This window comes from Aristolochia californica, unplaced genomic scaffold, assembly GCF_029961685.1.
Source record: "Aristolochia californica isolate CCGP_79_NKW_82.1479 unplaced genomic scaffold, dmAriCali1.0.hap1 SCAF_3, whole genome shotgun sequence".
Classification (NCBI taxonomy): domain Eukaryota; kingdom Viridiplantae; phylum Streptophyta; class Magnoliopsida; order Piperales; family Aristolochiaceae; genus Aristolochia; species Aristolochia californica.
The window spans coordinates 9,694,725-9,712,974 of record NW_027181992.1 but is presented as its reverse complement, the minus strand read 5'-3'; the positions used below and the strand labels follow the sequence as shown (position 1 = coordinate 9,712,974).

The following is an 18,250-nucleotide window of genomic DNA, read 5'->3' as shown; positions in this document are numbered from 1 at the left end:
TGACCACCTTGGTCAAGGACCTTGTCATAGGATCCTAAATCTAACATTAATATTTGGTCAGACTTGTGGAAGCTCCTATGAAGTAAAGATCAAAGACTTCAGCATGGAGCAGTCTTCATGAAGATTGTGACACACTTCTTCAATCCAGGGCAAGGCAAGGCAAATTCTCTCGCCCCACCACCGTGGATATTTTCTGGCTTTGTGCAATTATTAAGAAGATTGACCCGGATATTTTTGGCTTTCTGTATGGTGAAAATCTGCTCTTCTCTGCTTCGCCAAGAAATTAAACCTCTCCTTGCAGTTTGTTGTCCGTCTTCTCATGATTATCTTACTGGATTATTCAAGCACAGGGCGAATTGGTTGTTAAAAAGATCAAGAGATGGAGACTTTCAGTTTGGTATCCATTGGAATTCCAAAAGGAGATTCAAAATCTTCCCCTCTTACATAGTTATTTCTTTCCAGTACTTGCCGTTCATCTCACAGCAACTTTATTATCAAAATTAAGAGAAAGGAAAATATTTTTTTTTTTTATAATTCGCTCTAAGTTAACCAGTCTCCGTCCACCGCGTCGATTTATCCGATATCCAAGCTGCAGTCAAGAAGAAGAAAATAAGTCAATTTCCATTAGATAATTATAGCTGAATTGTATAAATAAAAAACTCGATTTTCATCTGGTTCTTTCATCAATTACTACAGATCTCTCGCTCAAGAAAAGAAAATTCAGATTTGTTGCAGATTAATTTTATAATCATTTCGATTTCTTTTTTTCTTTTAGTTAAACCGGGGCTGTGGAAGAGCAAAGATGCCAGGTGGTGCGAAGTCTTGTCTTCCACCTTTTGCTACGAGGTAGAAAACCTGCCATTCATCAACTGGGTCCGAATGTTGGGCTACAGAGTATCGGAAATGGAAGATCAGAAGTTCCTCTCAGAACACTAGCGTTGTTCCTATACAAAGGCAGTAAAAAAGAAAAAAAAAAAAAAAAATCCGACCTCACCGGCCAAAGAGCATATCAATCACTACGCCTACCATGACGCGTAATTAGAGATAATCATCTAACTACGAGAAGAATTAATTCTAGATTTGTGCAGAATTAGATAACAAACAAGGAGAAACAAGAGAGAAAAGTGCTCCGAAGTTTGCTTACCAAGGCAAATCATCCAACTGCTGTTGAAGGAAGCAGCTCTCAGGGGCATTTCCCACAGAGCCATCATTCAACCATGCAGGGATGTCCATCACTTCGTCAAGGAAATGAAACCCATCTTCGTCTCCCCTGATTTCTTCTTCACCCTCTGGGCTAATCTCCATCGTCTTGAGGAATTTGAACCACCATGCAGATGTGACCAAATTCACTCTGTCATTCCACTCCATCTCGTGTTGCTCCCCGATCAGTCGGATCTCAGCCATCTCCTCGTCATCCATTGCATGATGTAGGTGCCCGCTCGATGGCGACAACACATTCGGAAGCAATGGAGCTGCGCCACACGTCCGTGGAGATAACGATGACAAGGACGACGGCGACGGCGACGATGAATGTAAGAAGATTGAGGGATTATCATTACTGTTATATAAGGTAGGATCCATGTTGTTAAAATCATGAATGTTGAGGTTCAGGCCCAAAGGTGGTTTGGGAGGGGGAGATTGAAGTTGTCATTGATGGGTAGCGGCGCCATAGCAGGAGAAGCCCAGGAGAAAGGAGTTGAAAAGATGACGGGACAAGAGTAGTTATTCAGATAATTAGAGAAAGTGGTGTCATTAGAGGGGAAAATTGTAGGACTTTTCCTAGTTTTCATCTTCTCCAATGGCTCTAAATATGGCGTAGCCTGAGACTGTTGCTGTGATGATTGTTGTTGCTGTTGTTCACTTGCTTGTTTCATTGCAGCCCTATGAAACTTGAGAGCAGTGACAATCTCCCTCCTGGCTTCAGCCATGTTCAGCAGCCTTTCTTGGTATGGTCGGCTTGTGTGGAGTCTCCTTCTAACTTGTTTCTTAGCCTGCAGGGAAGACTGAGATTGCTGGGTTTGGTTTTGGCTGGAACCTTCACTACGCGCAGAGAGGTTTGGACCTTCAGCATCTCCAGTTTCACGAGTAGCAGGGGCCTTGGGGTTCATGGGGTCTTTGCTTTTGGAAGAGGTGAGCTGTTTGACAAGGCTACGGATATAAGCACCAGAGAGACGGGGCTCTTCTTTCAGCCTGTGTTTCTCAACTTCCTTGCTATGATGCTTTGGGGACCTGCCCCTCATCCTTCACTCACCCCCTGCTACTTTTTGTGATGGTTTTTGGGTCTCAGAAGGCAATTGGCGAGGAATAAGGACGGAAGAATTATGGTTTTCTTTTCAGGATTCAAGTACAAAGTATGACAGGGCTGCTCGAGGGAGCACCCGTGGTCGTTATAAATAGGACAAGACATTCTAAATTTTTAATATTTTCTTCTGCTCTTTTGGCAAAGATAAGGATGCTAGGGTTTTAATTCCAGAATTACTGGGGTGGTTGGGACTTGGAAATCAAAATTCTTCATCACCATTGACAGAAATTATTTTATCTAGAATTCATTGAGATTTTATCAGCTCTGAGACATTTGGTTCTGCATGCAATCCTAAAGCAGATTTCAATTCGAAATCGTTGACGGTTGTTCGCCATTGATCAAATCACAAGATCAACTGGGTTTAAGACGTTCTGCCATGTTGAGATTTTTTTCTTCGAGAACAGATAACTGTTCTAACATGACTTAGACTCAGTAATGTATTCTTGTCCTGCAAGGTTGCACTAGGGACCAGACTCCCTTAAAAACGTCAGCGGAGCCTCTGGTCTGACAGAAGTATCTCCATGACTGTTCTGTGTAGTGACCCTCGTCTTTCTTTTTACTTTCTATGAATCACTACTTTTTCCTCGCTTGGATCTTTTATAAAGGCATTCTACGACTTGTTTAAAGCCAGAAATCCTCCATACCTACCTCTCTCACCTAGATTCGTGCTTGCATTTTACCCTTCTTAACTTTTCGCCTTTTTACTCTGATCGGAAGTCTCAGAGGCATGGCTCCTGTGGGTGATGGCAGAGTTTTCAGGCGGCAAAAACAGTGGAAATAAAACCTAGAGAAGGGAAGTTACTCCTTCCGTAACTTCAGACTTCTCTTACTCTTGACGTTTAATCTTCCTTTCATCTTCTCCACTGATCCATACAGGTACTCCGTGCCCTGAGCAATTGACGGAATTACTAGTTAACGGCGCGCGGGGTTTCTGGGTGACCTCCGATCGGATAACGGCCGGGAGATATGCAATTGCTTGGGGCTTGAGATGATGCCCTGTACAGCAATCGATCGCATACCGACACACATTGCCCTGATCAAGGGTAAGTATCACTTCTATCGGGCATCGGTTTGTGGAACAGAAGACGGGAACCAAAAACGCATCTTCTACTAAAGATCATTTTGATCTTCCAAATGAACAGGAGGACATGCAGATCATCTTAAAGAACAAAGAAAAGAAAGTGTCAAAGGAAGCAACGTTGATTTCTTCGGTTCATTATTGTTAAGTTCACAACTTGATCCTTCGAGCTGAGATAACAGGCTGTGTTGTAGATCAAATTCATGCATGCTTTGATCACTCTTAAGAGATCATGACTGGAGCACATTCTAGACAGAGCCAGAGCGAGGGCAGAGCAGTTGTTTCCTAATAACTTGGACAAATCCCCACTTATATCAACCGTTTTGAGTAAACCATGAAAAATGGGGGAAATTGGTTCAAGATAACCAATAAGAACAGAGATTAACTTACAGTTACAGGAAGCTTTTCTCACGTTCAAGTCATAAATGAAAATGCATGCATTTTATCCGATTGGCATCACCAGCAACAATAAAGAAGCAAGAGAATCCATCCATCAAACTCTACTCTTACATAATTTGTTTGGAAAAGAGATAAAATAATGAGAAGGCGCAGTAATTTCAAAATTTCCATGAAAGCGAATAAGAGGATCGGATAAGATACAGGCAGAAGTTAGATGAGAGGATAATACCAAAGAGAAGATGGTGGATGATGTTTGGCTTACCTCTGAAAAGACCTGCTTCTACCAATTGCTCAACAAAGAAGCCTGCAAGAAAAAGGGTAGTGTAGACGAATGGCGTTCGCCCACGGGAACCGTAACAAATTCTCTCTCTCTCTCTCTCTCTCCATCTCTTTGGATTCAAAAAAATTCACGAAAGCAATATAGAAAAAGGGATGAACATGGATTCGACAGGTTTTGAATCTGTGGCAGATGAGCATGCATACAGGCCTGCTCCTCTGATGCCTCTGCTCTACTACTTCCTTTCTTCTTCCCCTCTTCTGCTCTCTCTTCTGCAACTTCATCCCCTTTATTTCTTTGCCCATTTCTTTACACATTTCTGCTTTCTATAGCAGTTAAATGCCATTTTCCAGTGACAGGTGATCGTCATGAATCCGACAGGCATCGTTAAACTTCCCTTTCATATATTTATGCCTTCTTCCTCCACCTTCGTCTACCTCATCGACAACGCAGGACGACTCTTTCCGGTAATTACCAAGACATCCTTCTCATTTTTGTTTATTTCTTGTGATTATTTTATTTTTGGGACCATCTCGGATCTGCAATAGATGATGACACCGACGCGGTTGATGTGACGAGTCGGAATCAACGGCTATTTGTTGACAAATGTTCACGGACAGCTGGAAGCAACGTCAATCAAAATAACTGCCACGTGGGATCCTGTGAAAGGGACAAGGAGAAGACGCTCCACCGCTGCCCACCTTTGGGTCCACCATAAAAGCCTGCAGCGTCAATTAAGACAAAATTAATTGCTATTTAATTAAAAGAGAATATTATTTTCATTTATTGGGGTAGGGTTTTCATTTCCAGACTGCAGCCCTTCCGCTCCCTCTTTCTCTCTCTACAGGCCCCGCCCGTCTGGTCTCTTTCGTCTATCTATGATAGGTCGGTGCTCCGGTAGCGTAGACCATGATCATATGCTACAGTCGTGAGAGCTTGTCTTGATCCTGGGACGATAGACGGTACGAATGGCGTCGGAATTCTGTGTTATTTCTGAACCACAACTGGAACAGAACAGCGGAAAAAAGGGTAGAACAGTTCATTGCTGTGGCAGCACAAGAAAGAGAGAAATATACAGAGTTGTCACTTGTTGGATGGAGAGAAGGTAAATCGCATCGCTGCAGTTTCTGGAAAGGGCGAGAGAAAAATCCGCGGAATCGAGCAGAGATGGTCTTAATTTTGGTTGGGTGAGGAGATCAAGTTGCAGCCAATGGAAGACAGAGGAGCGCAATCTTTTATAACGAAATGGATCGTTACTCGGGTTGCAACTGCAGATGCATCTGCAAGGGAGTGGATGTGAAGGTGATTGATATACCGCGTGGGTTCAGAGCTGTGTTCATAACAGCGAATTTCCTTTGATGTTTGTTTTAATACTTGAGAGTGAGTGAGAGAGAGAGAGAGAGAGAGAGAGATATGAGAGGTGGACGGAAACGTTCTAGTTTTTCTAGATTCATGCAAACCCTCGAGGCGACAGATGGAGGTACGTAATTGGGAAAACATGCAGAATTGTAGAAGGCACGCTGCCTTTAGATTGGACTTAAATGATACGGCAACATTCCCATGCGGAGGGCTCCTGTGAGAGGCGCAAGAAGCTCCTCTGGATTCTAAGAAGGACAAGAATATTAGCTATAAGTATATGATTTGGATAAATGTATAGCAAGACAAGTATCTTATGATAATAGAGCCCTTGACAACTTATAGGAGTTGAGATAGCAATAGGTTAGGCGGATTGGGGAAGGATTTGAGAAAATCTGATTCCAAACAATCTACCCTATTTACCTGATGTTGCCCTCTTAATTTTTACATAATTTTTATTTTATATTATTATTATTTAAAGTAGAAAAAAAAACCATGTTTATAAAATAGATTATATGCTTTTAAGACTAACTCCTTTTTCCTCTCAATATTGCATGGGTTTTTCATGGAAACCGACTTCGCCCCTTTGGTTCATTGAAAAATGCACCGTTACTGTAAAGAGGTTGGGTTTCGTTAGATTCTAGGGTTTCAACATTAGAGAAGAAAAGAGAAGAAGTAGAAGAAGAGAAGAGAAGAGAAGAGAAGAGAAGAAGTAGAAGAGAGAAATGAGAGCAAAGAAAGCAAAAAAAGAGAGGGGATGAGCTAGATGAGAGACTAGCGTTTTAGGGGGAGAAAGAGAGCAAAAACGGAACAAACTTTTACATAGTTACACCCTACGTCACTCCTTCACTTAATTACATAGAATGTCACTCAAACATCTTAACACTCCTCCCCAAGCTAGTTAAAAAATATCAAATATTCCCAGTTTGGAACATGTATCAAATAAAGATTTTGCATCAATAGCCTTCATAAAGATATTAACTAATTGGTTCTTGGAGGGTAAGTACACCATTGATATAACACCGACTTGTAACTTTTCTTTAACAAAGTAACAATTTATCTAGATGTGTTTCATTTTTTCATGAAATACGGAATTGGTTGCAATATGAATGATAATTTTTTCGATGTTGACCTTGCCACAATATTTTGTTCTTTTCTTCTCCGTGTGACCAAGTTACCTCATTCAATTGTACAATACTCAGAGGTGGACTTTTGATCATCAGTAGAACCTGCCCAATCAGCATATGCAAACCCCTCCATATGAATATGTCCATGAGATTTAACCAATAACTTGGAATTTTCTTCAAATATCGAAAAATTCTCTCCAAAGTCATCAAGAGCGATTGTTGAGGTCAATGCATGAACTGAATGGTAACACTAACTGAATGCGATATATCTAGTCTCTTAATTGTGAGGTAGACCAATTTTTCAACCAACCATTGAAAATAGCCAACGTCAACATCATTATCAGCTCACGAAATAATCGAACATTTGGTTCCATGGGTGTATTAGCTAGTTTACCCTCAAGCATCCCAATTCCCTTTAAAATGTGTTTGGCCATGTTGAATACTGGTGGGCATGCCGTTAATTAAAAAATAAGCGGTGAGAACCGCATATGGCCAAAAAAATTGAGAGGCATTCATAACAAGAATATTTGTCCTCCATACTTCAATAATATGTCTAGTTTTTTTCGGACACACCATTTTGTTGAGGTACATAAATACATGAAGACTGATGGATAATACTTTTTTTGTTGACATAAGCTTTGAAACTAGGTAAAAAAATACTCTTTGGCATTATCTGAGCGAAGAAATTGGACTTTTCTAAAACTGAGTTTCTACTATGGCATAAAAAGAATTAAAGATGGCAAATACTTCAGTTCTATCTTTTATCAAATATAACCAAGTAATTCTTGTATGATCATCTACAAAAATAAAAAAATTATTTAGATTGAAAAATATTTTTTTAAAGACTACCAAGAATAGAATACTATTGAAAACATGTTTCCCATATATCCTTAGTGAATAAAGTTGTTGGCAACCACTTCCTCCATGCTATTAATTAGTCAACATATAATTAAGGTATCTTCCTTCAACCACTTGTGATAGGAAGAATTATCAACATGAGTAGGTGGCTTCCTTTATGAGATTGACACTAAGACACATAGTTACTCAAACCCTTGAGTTGAATAGTGATTCTCAAGTTTGGTGAAATCTGCATAACTTGAAGAAGAAGATGAGTTGAATTTTCAGCAACGGTAGACAAAAACACAACATCCACCCCTTCCTTAAAACAGGACACAACTTTAGAAGCAAAAAATCAGCCTTTCTCAATCAATCAAACATGCACACAACTTTAGACAAAGTTCATGAAACAACAACAAACTAGAGTATATAAGGCTAGCGATTGGAGGGCATGAGTATGGCCCGCCTTCATGAACATTTATAAATTTAAAACAAAAATTCAAACTGTCTTGAGAACACTAAATAATTAGGCAAGAAAGAAAGAGAGCAGGTCTAGAGCTCTCCCTCCCTCCACCCCACCCGCTGCCCTCCTTCATTATTTTTAGATGAGAGGACTAGAAGCCCAAGTAAATGAAGGAAAAAGGGAAGTTAAACATTTACATAAGTATATCCTATGCCACACCTTCATTTAATTACATAGAATGCCAGTCACACATCTTTAACAGGTTCATTGAATTACGCCTCTTGTTGATACATGCAAGGAGGTCAAAGTGTAATGTAATTATTTCACAAACTTAAATAGGTCACTTGGTAATCGATTGATAAATCTAGTTTGTAAATCAGGTTTTAACTTGATAAAAGATGCATAATTAAATTTAACACAATAAAATTGAAAATAAAAATATTTATTTTGAAAATATAAAGGTAAACAATTAAAATGAACTTATAAATTGAAGTACAAATTGTCAAAATAAAAATATTTTAAAAATGTTCAAAAGGAAGGAAATGAGAAGGTGTTGCTAAGTAAATATTTTATGTTTAAGACAATAAATTATCCCGATCGCATTCGTGGAAATCTCCACCTGGTAGAGGATTAACCCTCTTAGTCTTAACTTCATCTTTGTTAGGAGTAGCATTGAGATATCTACTTTGTGGATGTACATTTGCACATGGTTGAAGAACACATTAGTAGTAAGAGTGGTATCTTCAAGATCACTACTATACCCTTGAGAGGGTTATCCAATTACTTGAGCTGGTCCAAATCGATTCAAAGGTTTCTTATTACCGATGCTCTCCTAGGTCACCTAAACCAAACTCGAACCACCTATTGATGAAGAGGATAGTACTTACAATAAGTGGTTGAAGAATGACACCTTGGTGGTTAGTTATCTTATCTACAACATGGAAGAGCAAGTAGCCAACAATGTAGTTCACCTTGATACAACCACAAAGGTTTGGGACACGTGTAAAATTATACGCTAGCATAGACAATTTAAAAAAACTGTATGATGTCTGCCAAAGTATGTTTATTACTAAACTAGGAGACAACTTACTTGAGTACTCGAAAAGATTCATAGGCCTTATTTAATAATGGAAGTTAGCTCAGTCTGACACCACCGATGTCTCTGTTCAAGACAAGCAAAAGGAGGCTAAAGAAACCACTATTTGTTTAGCATATATGAAGCCTTATCTTGAGGTTGCTAAAACTCAACTCCTTAGCTCCTCCGCTATTCCCACTTTTGATGATGAATTTACCACCTTACTCCACATTCCAGATTCTTCCTCCCCCTCTCCTACTAAGGTACCATTCGCCATGTACTCCGATAATAGGGGCACATCCACTACCAACCAAGGCCATGGTAGAAGTTATAGAGGAGGCCAAGGACCAAGTGGAAGGACTAGTCCCTCTAGAACAAACATCAAGGAATGCATTCAATGTGGGAGATTTTGTCACACCATCAAACAATGTTGGAAGCTCCATAGCAAGTTAGAATAAGCCACGACTAATCAAGCTTTAGCTAGTGGCAGAAAGGAGGACAACTCTGCACCACAATCAAATAAAAAGACCCTCACTGATGATGAGTATGATCTCTTCCAATAAATGAAAACTCTGATGGTCTCTCCTTCAAACTCTTCCACTACTGATGTTGCTACCATAGTATGTTCTTTGCCACTACCTTCTTTTCATCATGCATTATTGACTTATGGGCTTTCGAGCATCTCACGGGTAACAAAGGTCTACTACGTTCTCTCTCTCATTGTCTTTCTGATAAATTTGTTACCATAGTTGATGGATCCCAAACCAAAGTTCTCGGGAAAGGTTCCACCTTTGTTACACTATCAGTTCCGCTTATAGATATCCTCTTTGCTCCTACCTTTCCCTTGAACCTATTGTCGGTCAGTAAGCTTACTAAACATTTTAATTACTCTATCACCTTCTCACCCTCTTCTTGTGTTTCTTAGGATCTAACAACGAAGCAAAAATCCTACCTTCCATCCTGAATGCCTCAAAGCCTCTTGATACAACTATGGGATAGAGAAAAAAGAGATAGATGCAAGAAATTGATAGCATGAAGAAGGCAAACGATGGCCAGAAACATAATTGGATATAGGATGAGAGGTAGAGGACGTAGTAAAAGTCACAAGTTCCTTTCTAAGAGCTATGGGCTAAGTATTAAACTTTGGACCAAATACTAGAGGGGAAGATGGACGTACCTCGGAGGGATCCATAAACTCCACAGGTGTGGTATCGGCCATTGCTTTAGGGGGGGCTAAATAGAAAGAAACACATCAAGTCGCACAACAGGATTTAGAGCTGCATGAACAGATGAAAGACACGGAGAAGCATCCTTGAAAGAATAAAATGATGTATCCTAAAAAAATTGACATGCATAGAAACATTTATTATTTGAAGAGAAGGATTATAGCAAATATGTCCTTTTTGGGTACGAGAGTAACCCAAAAAAGACAGTTAATAGCCTTCGGGGTCCAACTTACTCTTTTGTGGGGAAGTGACATGAAGGAAATATGTTCATCCCAAGACCTTCAAAGGAAGGGAGACGGGGTCCTCATCTGGAAATAAAAAAGTATTTGGGGACTTATGACCAAGTATCGAAGATGATAGCCTATTAATAAAGAAACATGTAGTAAGAATTGCACGAGGCCAGTAAAAATAGGGCACATTAATGGAATAAAGTGGGTCACGGTTTTCCTCAAGGACATGCCAATTTTTCTTTCTACTATACCATTTTGTTGAGGGGTATAAGCGCAAGATGTTTGGTGGATAATACCATTATCCTTACAGAAGGATTGAAATTTCCCTGATAGGTATTCTATGGCATTATCAAAACCCATGAGTTTTATCATTTTACCAAAATTGAGTGGAAACCAAGGGATGAAATGATCTAAAAATAGAAAGGATTTCAAACCTATATTTGAATAAAAATAGCCATGTAACTCAAGTAAAATCATCAATAAATGTCACCAAAATATTTAACTTGATTTGAGGCACTCAAAGGTGCCCATACATCTTAGTGTATCAAGGAAAAGGGAGAAACACCTTTAAGTTCAGTTCGAGGAGAATATGTAGTCCTCTAGGGTTTGTTCAACTGACATACTTCACAATTCAGATCAAACAATGTTTTCAAAAAATGAAATAAGTGTTGACGGATGCTTGAATATTTTGTGCCATAATTTTGCCTTTGTTTGAGAAGTAGAAACTACAGTTACTGGAGGCAAATCTAAGTACTAGAGGCCCCCTTGTTCATGGCCTCCACCAATCATCAGCTTCGTTGTTAGATCTTGGAAAACACAAGAAGAAGGTAAGAAGGTGATAGAACAATTAAACCTTTTTGTTAACTGACTGACAAACAACAAGTTTAACGGGAACTAGAGAACAAATAAGACATCAATAAATGGAAGTGTGGGTGTAGCAAAGGAGGATCCATTCTCAAGAACCTTGGTTTGAGATCTATCTAATATAGTAACAAATTTGTCTGGTAAACATGGAGACATGGAATGTAAAAGACTTATTATCTATAAGATGCTCGGAGGCCCCTGAGTCAATGATTCAAGATAAAGTGGAGGAAGTGGCAGAAATCATACTTGATGCAATGGTGGTGGCAACAACAGTAGTAGAAAATGTAGTAGTATATATCATCATGGTCTTCATTCTCTGTAATAATTCATAATCATCATCTCAGATAGCCTTTTTGTTACTCGGGTTTTTCTTCATTCTTTTTGTTGCTATTAACTGAGGCTTGGTTAGCAGTAAGCCAGCCTGGCTTGCCATGAAGCTTATAATAAGTGTCCACTAGATGATTCAGTCCACCAGAGTGAGTGCATACCCAGTTATCATTCCTCGAAGGACTAGAACCAATTCTACTACCTCTTCCTTTGCCTCCTTTATAATTTATACCGCGCCCTCTATTGGTAGTATTTGTACCTATATTACCTGAGCAGATAGCAAATGATACCTCATTCTAAGAGGTGTAAGATGTTCTGTTGTGGAGCTTAATTAACACTTTACGTTGAGTTGGTACGCGGGTCAATGAGTAACTTATTCAAGGGTATTTAAGGAAATGATCTAACTTATTCAAGCATTCAACAAATTGTTTTCTATAGTTAAATTCTCTATTCTTGATAGAGGAGGATATGTTGATCTTAAAATCAAAGCAGATACTCCTCAAAGGGTATTTAAGGAATGCACCGCTAGTAAATTCTTAAAACATACTTGAATGAGTATGTCCTTTTCCTATTTAAGGTTGTTCTATTTTGGGCAAGCAAGAATTCATATGATTGCCATTTAGTTATTTAGATGGATATACAATTCCAAATAAAATTTTAGAACGACCATGTTAGTATAAGTCAATTATTTGAACTATATTCATAAATTAGCTGATTTCTTTGTAGTGATTCAAGATTTTTCTGTCTCCAACTAAAATGGATTTAAAATTTTTAATCCAAGATGGTAGAAGGGCATATAACATCTGTTCACCATTCGTTGATGAAGATGGAACTTGGGGCACCTTAACTTTGATTTCTTCATCTCTTAATGAAGATGACTCTTAGGGTCTTAAATTTTTTTGTCTCCCTCTCATTGAATCCGAAGAGGAATTGAGTCAAACATGTCATTCAACTTGTCCCATGCCTCTATGGTTGTTGTGCACATGATAATACGATACAAATCTTCAACTCTAATCACACAAGTCAATAAATGCATAGTCCATGAATGTTGACATATCTTGTTCTCAAGAGTCAATCTCTCATTTGTAGGGTTTTTTTTAACCCCATTCACATTTGCATTCCAAGCTTCTATGTTTTGGTCTTGAATGAATAGGATCGTCTCCTCTTTCCAAGATATAAAATTTCAAGGATCAAGCAGGAGGTATGTGAATCATATCAGTAGCCATAATTTCTAAATCTTCTTAAAAGACATTGAGATATTGGTAAAGTAGTGCTTGAAAAGGGATTTTTAATGCTCATCCTGTAAAATAAGTTGATAGAATATAGTCGCACTTGTTAGGTCCATCAAGGCACTAACCTAGAGGGGGAGAGATGGTGAAGCATGTGTTAAATAATTGCATTTTAAAACTTTTTCTACAACTTGTGTAACTACTCTATTTGCAAGTTGATTTTACAATTAAAGTTTAATGCGCACACACGTGCGCACACACACACACACACACAAAGAAGACACTATTTTTTTTAGTAGTTCTCAACCCAAACTCAAGTTGTTAATCCACTCTGAGGGTGTCTTTACATCTTAGATTTGAATTCACTTATTAAAAGGACCAATTACACTTATAAATTTATAATTACATAAGGTTAAACCCACAAAAGAATTTTTAACTAGGTTATACAAGCCTAGACCCACAAATGGATTTTCCACTAGGCTACACAAGCCTAGACACACAAAACGATTTTCCAACTCGTACATAAAACTTAGACCCACAAAGGGACTCTCTACTAGGCTACATAAGACTAGACTCACAAAAGGATTTTTCAACTACTCAACCACAACCACCAAGGTTTTACAACATATGTGGATTAAGGTCCAAATTTGCCTACACAAGGCTTATCAAATTTCACACTTGCTTTACACTATGGCACACTAAATGCCTCTTAATAGGATTACACAACGGTAAGCACAAAAATAAATTCACCTTAGTCTTAGGTGCCTTCCCAAAGTGATCATATTTGGATTTGCTTATACTGATATTTTTTTTTTTATGTTTAACTTGTACCATTATATATATGTATGTATATAAACAATCCAATTTCAAAAGGGACCATTGTTTTTTATATGATTCTTAATAAGAGTTTAGGTTTAGCACCCAATTATATCTAGTAAGCACATAATTTAAAACTTGAAGTTCTAATTTAATAATTATTCATTTTATTACCATTACGTTAATTTTAATGTTTACTAAATTTTAAATTGAACTAAGCATTTTCTTATTAGATATTTCCAAAGATTATTGAATAATCAAGTCATATTTTGATTTCCTTAAATTAATATTAATTTTTTATTTTAACTTCTATCATTATATCTACACAAAAATGCATAGTTGGGAGTGATAATATAATATATATACAAAGTGTATGGAGTTTGATAGAACAATGAATGCCAAGTATGTAAGAAAATTTGGATGATTTACGAAATTTTGGCATATTTCTATTCGAAAGGGAATCAAAATTTGAAGCATTAAAATATTATTTTAGAAGTTTGGTATGCCAATATAAGCTTATTGAATTCTCCTCTACAAGTTTGGGATCTTATTTAAATTTTCTAGCCAATATAATCATTTTTTTTATCATTTTCAAAAAGTTGTAAAAAGGGTTGATCTATCAATGAAAAGGTATGATTAAACAATCATGTATAACGGGTATATTGTTTTGAGTTCCCGTGGCCTAGAGATTTATCATGATACCAATCAACCCTTTGAAAGTCAGATTGATCGATCGTGTTATTTCAATTGATCAATCATGCTTTATAAAATGGCCTGGTAGTGTTCTGTATGATCTATCATGCCTCTGCGATGATTTATTATGCCTTTGGGATGATCCATCGTGCCTCTGGGATGACCCGTATTGTTTCTGGGATGATTCATCATGCCTATAAAGGATGATTGATCATCTTTTATAAATTATGCCTAGCTGCCATTTGAATGATTGATCATACTGCTAGGAAGATGATTGATGTATAATTGATCGTGCCCATGGTTAGTATTCAAAAATTGAGTTCTAAGCATGTTATATGTCATTTCCAAGGATTTAAAGCTTCTAAATCTTTATATGCATCATAAAAATATTATTTCAGAAAATTTTGCATGTCCTATTGCTTTTTCTTGAATTCAAAGATCGGTATGATGCTAAAGTTTCTAAATCTTTATATGCATCATAAAAATATTGTTTTAGAAAATATTGCATGTCCTATTGATTTTTCTTGAATTCTATGATCATATGATACAAATGCATGAGATTTGAGTTACAGTTGAAGTTTATATTTGGTGAAAATTTGTGTTGTACTCTAAAACTTTTCTAAAACATGTATATGATAATTTTGAGCATGGTTTGAAAAAAAATGAATGTTCTAATGCTCCAAGGACTAATTGTGCTTGAGTATTGGAATTTGGTTTTTTTGAATTTATGGAAAAGAGAAATATCATGGACTTAATGTAATTTGATTACATAAGCCTCTATTTATAATAAAGGAAAAAAGTAGAATCCAATTACAATTAAATTACCCTTGTCCTAGTTACACCCAAAGTCAAATACTTAAAGGCATATCCTACACCAATTGAATAATTGAACATAAATAAAAGACTAACATAACTAAAACACCTTTAACTGAGACTCTTCTGTGAGACCTCCTCCTATGAGGCTTAAGACCTCACTATGTTAATCATGGCTCTGTGAGACTTTTTACTATGAGAGTCATGTAAGACTCTTCCATATCTTCTCTTCAACACTTTACCTTAAACTGGAGTTTATAACTTTAACATGCAATAAAATGGATTCCTAGTCTTTAATCTTCTTTGGCTGAAAAGAAAATTCTTCATGTTTTGTTCTCTCTCTTTCTTGAATATTTTGCTCACAAAAAATTACCACTCCATGTGGAACAAAATACTTGTGTCTTGTACTTCTTCATCTACTTCTCCTCCTCAAGTCGGGGACAATATGGAAATATAGACCCAACTTGGACAAAACATAGTGTGGGAGAAGAAAATTACTTCTAGCATGTATGATAAACTCCATATATTAGGAATTAAATGCCCTAATTCCAAACTAATGAGAACAATAATAATAATCATGGAAGAAAGGAAAAACAAACACAAAAACAAACAACAAGATTTATACAGGTTTGCCTCAAGGTGAAACTACCTTTTGTTTTCCACTGCTTCAGTAATCCACTATGAAGATGAAATAGTTTACAAGAGAAATCGCACACTTACAAGTGTTTCTCTCTAACCTCTCGGGCTGCAACTCGAGGTGGTCCTCGGATTAAGATGATAAAACCCTAATAGTAGCGCCCCTCAATTATAAAGAGAAAATTAGGTCAATCGCGATACAAGAGTAAAATTCACAAACTGCCCTCTCCCAAATTCCTCGACCAACTCAGTATATGGATTTAATTAGGCTCCACAACTTAACACCATGCACCAGTCAAAACAGTCATAGTGTAAAACACACTTAGCTAAATTATAAAGGCAAAAAAATTAACCAACTTTAAGGCTTAACAAAGAGACTACTTACTTTTAGAGGGTAGCTCAAACACAGATCACCTCTTGTGTGAAAATCAAAAGACTTAAACTCAAGCTAGATGTTGGGAACATTCTATACTTTTTAGGTAGTAGATCTAAGCATTACTTTGAATTAATAAAACAGAATATGATAAAGTGAAAAAATACTAGAGGAAAACAACTTTAACTAGAAGGAGGCTTATGAAAACTCGGGGAGACTATAACGGTTGAACTTAGTAAGCTTGATCCCAATATAACTTTTTTTTGGGTGACCACAATTTTTCAGATTTAACTATGCAGGAAATACACAACCAAGTAACAAAAACGTTAAACTTAAAAGTAACATCAAAGCAAGATATTGCATACTTTGAATGAGCACATCATGGAGTGATTAAGTCTGACCAAAACTTTTTGATTAGAAGAGAAACTTGGATAATAAACTTAGATTTTAGGAGAATATGAAACTCAATTCACATCAATGCATGAAGAGATAATAGGAGAGAAAATAGGAGAAAGGAGAGACTTTTAGCATAAATGACCTTTGATACTTTTGATATTGATATCTCCAAAAATATAGCTCAGAATCACAAACGATTTGTTGTTCAAGAAACTAGACTCAAATATGTTTAAATTGTTACGTATTTTTTTTTAAAAAAACTTTGCTCTAGAATCTTTTATGACCTCTTGATTTGCTTCATTTTATAACTTGACCCATTGACAACTCCAATGCAAACATCTCCTTAAATATATATCATATTGACGTGAAATTTTTTTCTTATGAAACTAAACTTCGATACCTTTTATCCATGTATAAAATTCTTCATGAAATCTAGCTCTTTTGAAAGAAATAATCTGACAGAATTCGAACTCTGTTATTTGGCCGAACTGAGTACTCTTTCTTCTCTGTCCTACATGACTATTAACCTTGCAAAATTGATATCTCCCTCAAGAAAACTAAGATTGAGAATTGATTTAATAAGGTAAAAAATAGACTTATAGATCTTTATTTTGACAAATAAATCTCCATATAAGTCTCATTATTGATGGCTTTAAACGTCTCAACAAGTGAAACTTTATACTGCTGTTCGAACCTCTCTTGTCGCCAGACCTTTGATGCTTCAAATATCTATTTCTCTTTGTAGGAAGCTCCGATTGCCAAAAAATTTTTTGCGTTGGAAAGTAGACCAAAATATATTTCCATAAATATATAATTTTTAAAATTAAAAGTTAAATATGGAGATGTGAATGCCAAGAAAACAATGGGTATTGGGATAAAAAAGAAAGAAAAAATATTAAATACGAACCTAAACTATTATAGATGATAGATTAGAAAAGTATCACATTATCACTGTGGATTGATCGAGTCAAATCATAGAACCAACTCTGATACCGTGTTGAATTTATGGAAAAGAGAAAACTTAATTGACTTAATGTAATTTTCTATTTAACTTTGACTCTAGGCCTTAAAATATTCAAGCTTATCCAATTCAATAGCCAGATCTTTTGAGATTTTCTATTTGAATTTGTCTCTAGGCCTTAAAATATTCAAGCTTTCACTTCATGTAAATTTTTCTTCATAGAAACAATCTTCACTGAGTTTTTTTCTTCAAGTCCTTGACTTGGCTTCTTGATCGGTCTTGTCTTGAACTCTTGCTATAACCACATAAATTTGTGCTAGAAGGCATGTCTCTAACATACACTAATAATACCATTAGTAACACATTTTCAAGCTACCCATTTTTATTACAATCAAAATGGTAGAGACTACAATGATTTTTCACCTGTCAACATGACAAAGTAAGGAGGGTGGTGGGATACCAATGGCCCCCTCTTCGCCTTTCCCTCATAGGTAGGGTTTCAACCTCACTTTTAAAAACTAAAATCCTAATTATAAATATATAAAACAAAAAAATCTATATAAATTTTATAATATTATATTACATAAATAAAAACCCCTACTCCTATTTATTTTTTTATGAAAATCTCATAATTTTTATAAATGATAAAGAGTTGTGTTATTTTATATATGTTTAAATTATTTTATATTAAATAAAAAGTATCAAATGACAACATAAATATTAAATATTTATTAATATTTTAGATTTAGTACTCAATTTCCACTTGGAAATT

The 18,250-nt window shown here is 36.5% G+C and overlaps 1 long non-coding RNA gene and 1 pseudogene across 1 annotated transcript; both read right to left on the bottom strand.

Moving 5' to 3' along the window:
• Positions 1-360: 360 nt before the first annotated feature.
• Positions 361-4,540, bottom strand: LOC137960427 (uncharacterized). Its single transcript, XR_011114159.1, has 2 exons — positions 4,042-4,540; positions 361-589 (listed from the first exon to the last, which is right to left on the bottom strand). It is a non-coding gene; the product is annotated as an uncharacterized lncRNA (long non-coding RNA).
• On the bottom strand, positions 1,032-2,325 carry LOC137960547 (uncharacterized; annotated as a pseudogene).
• Positions 4,541-18,250: the final 13,710 nt, after the last annotated feature.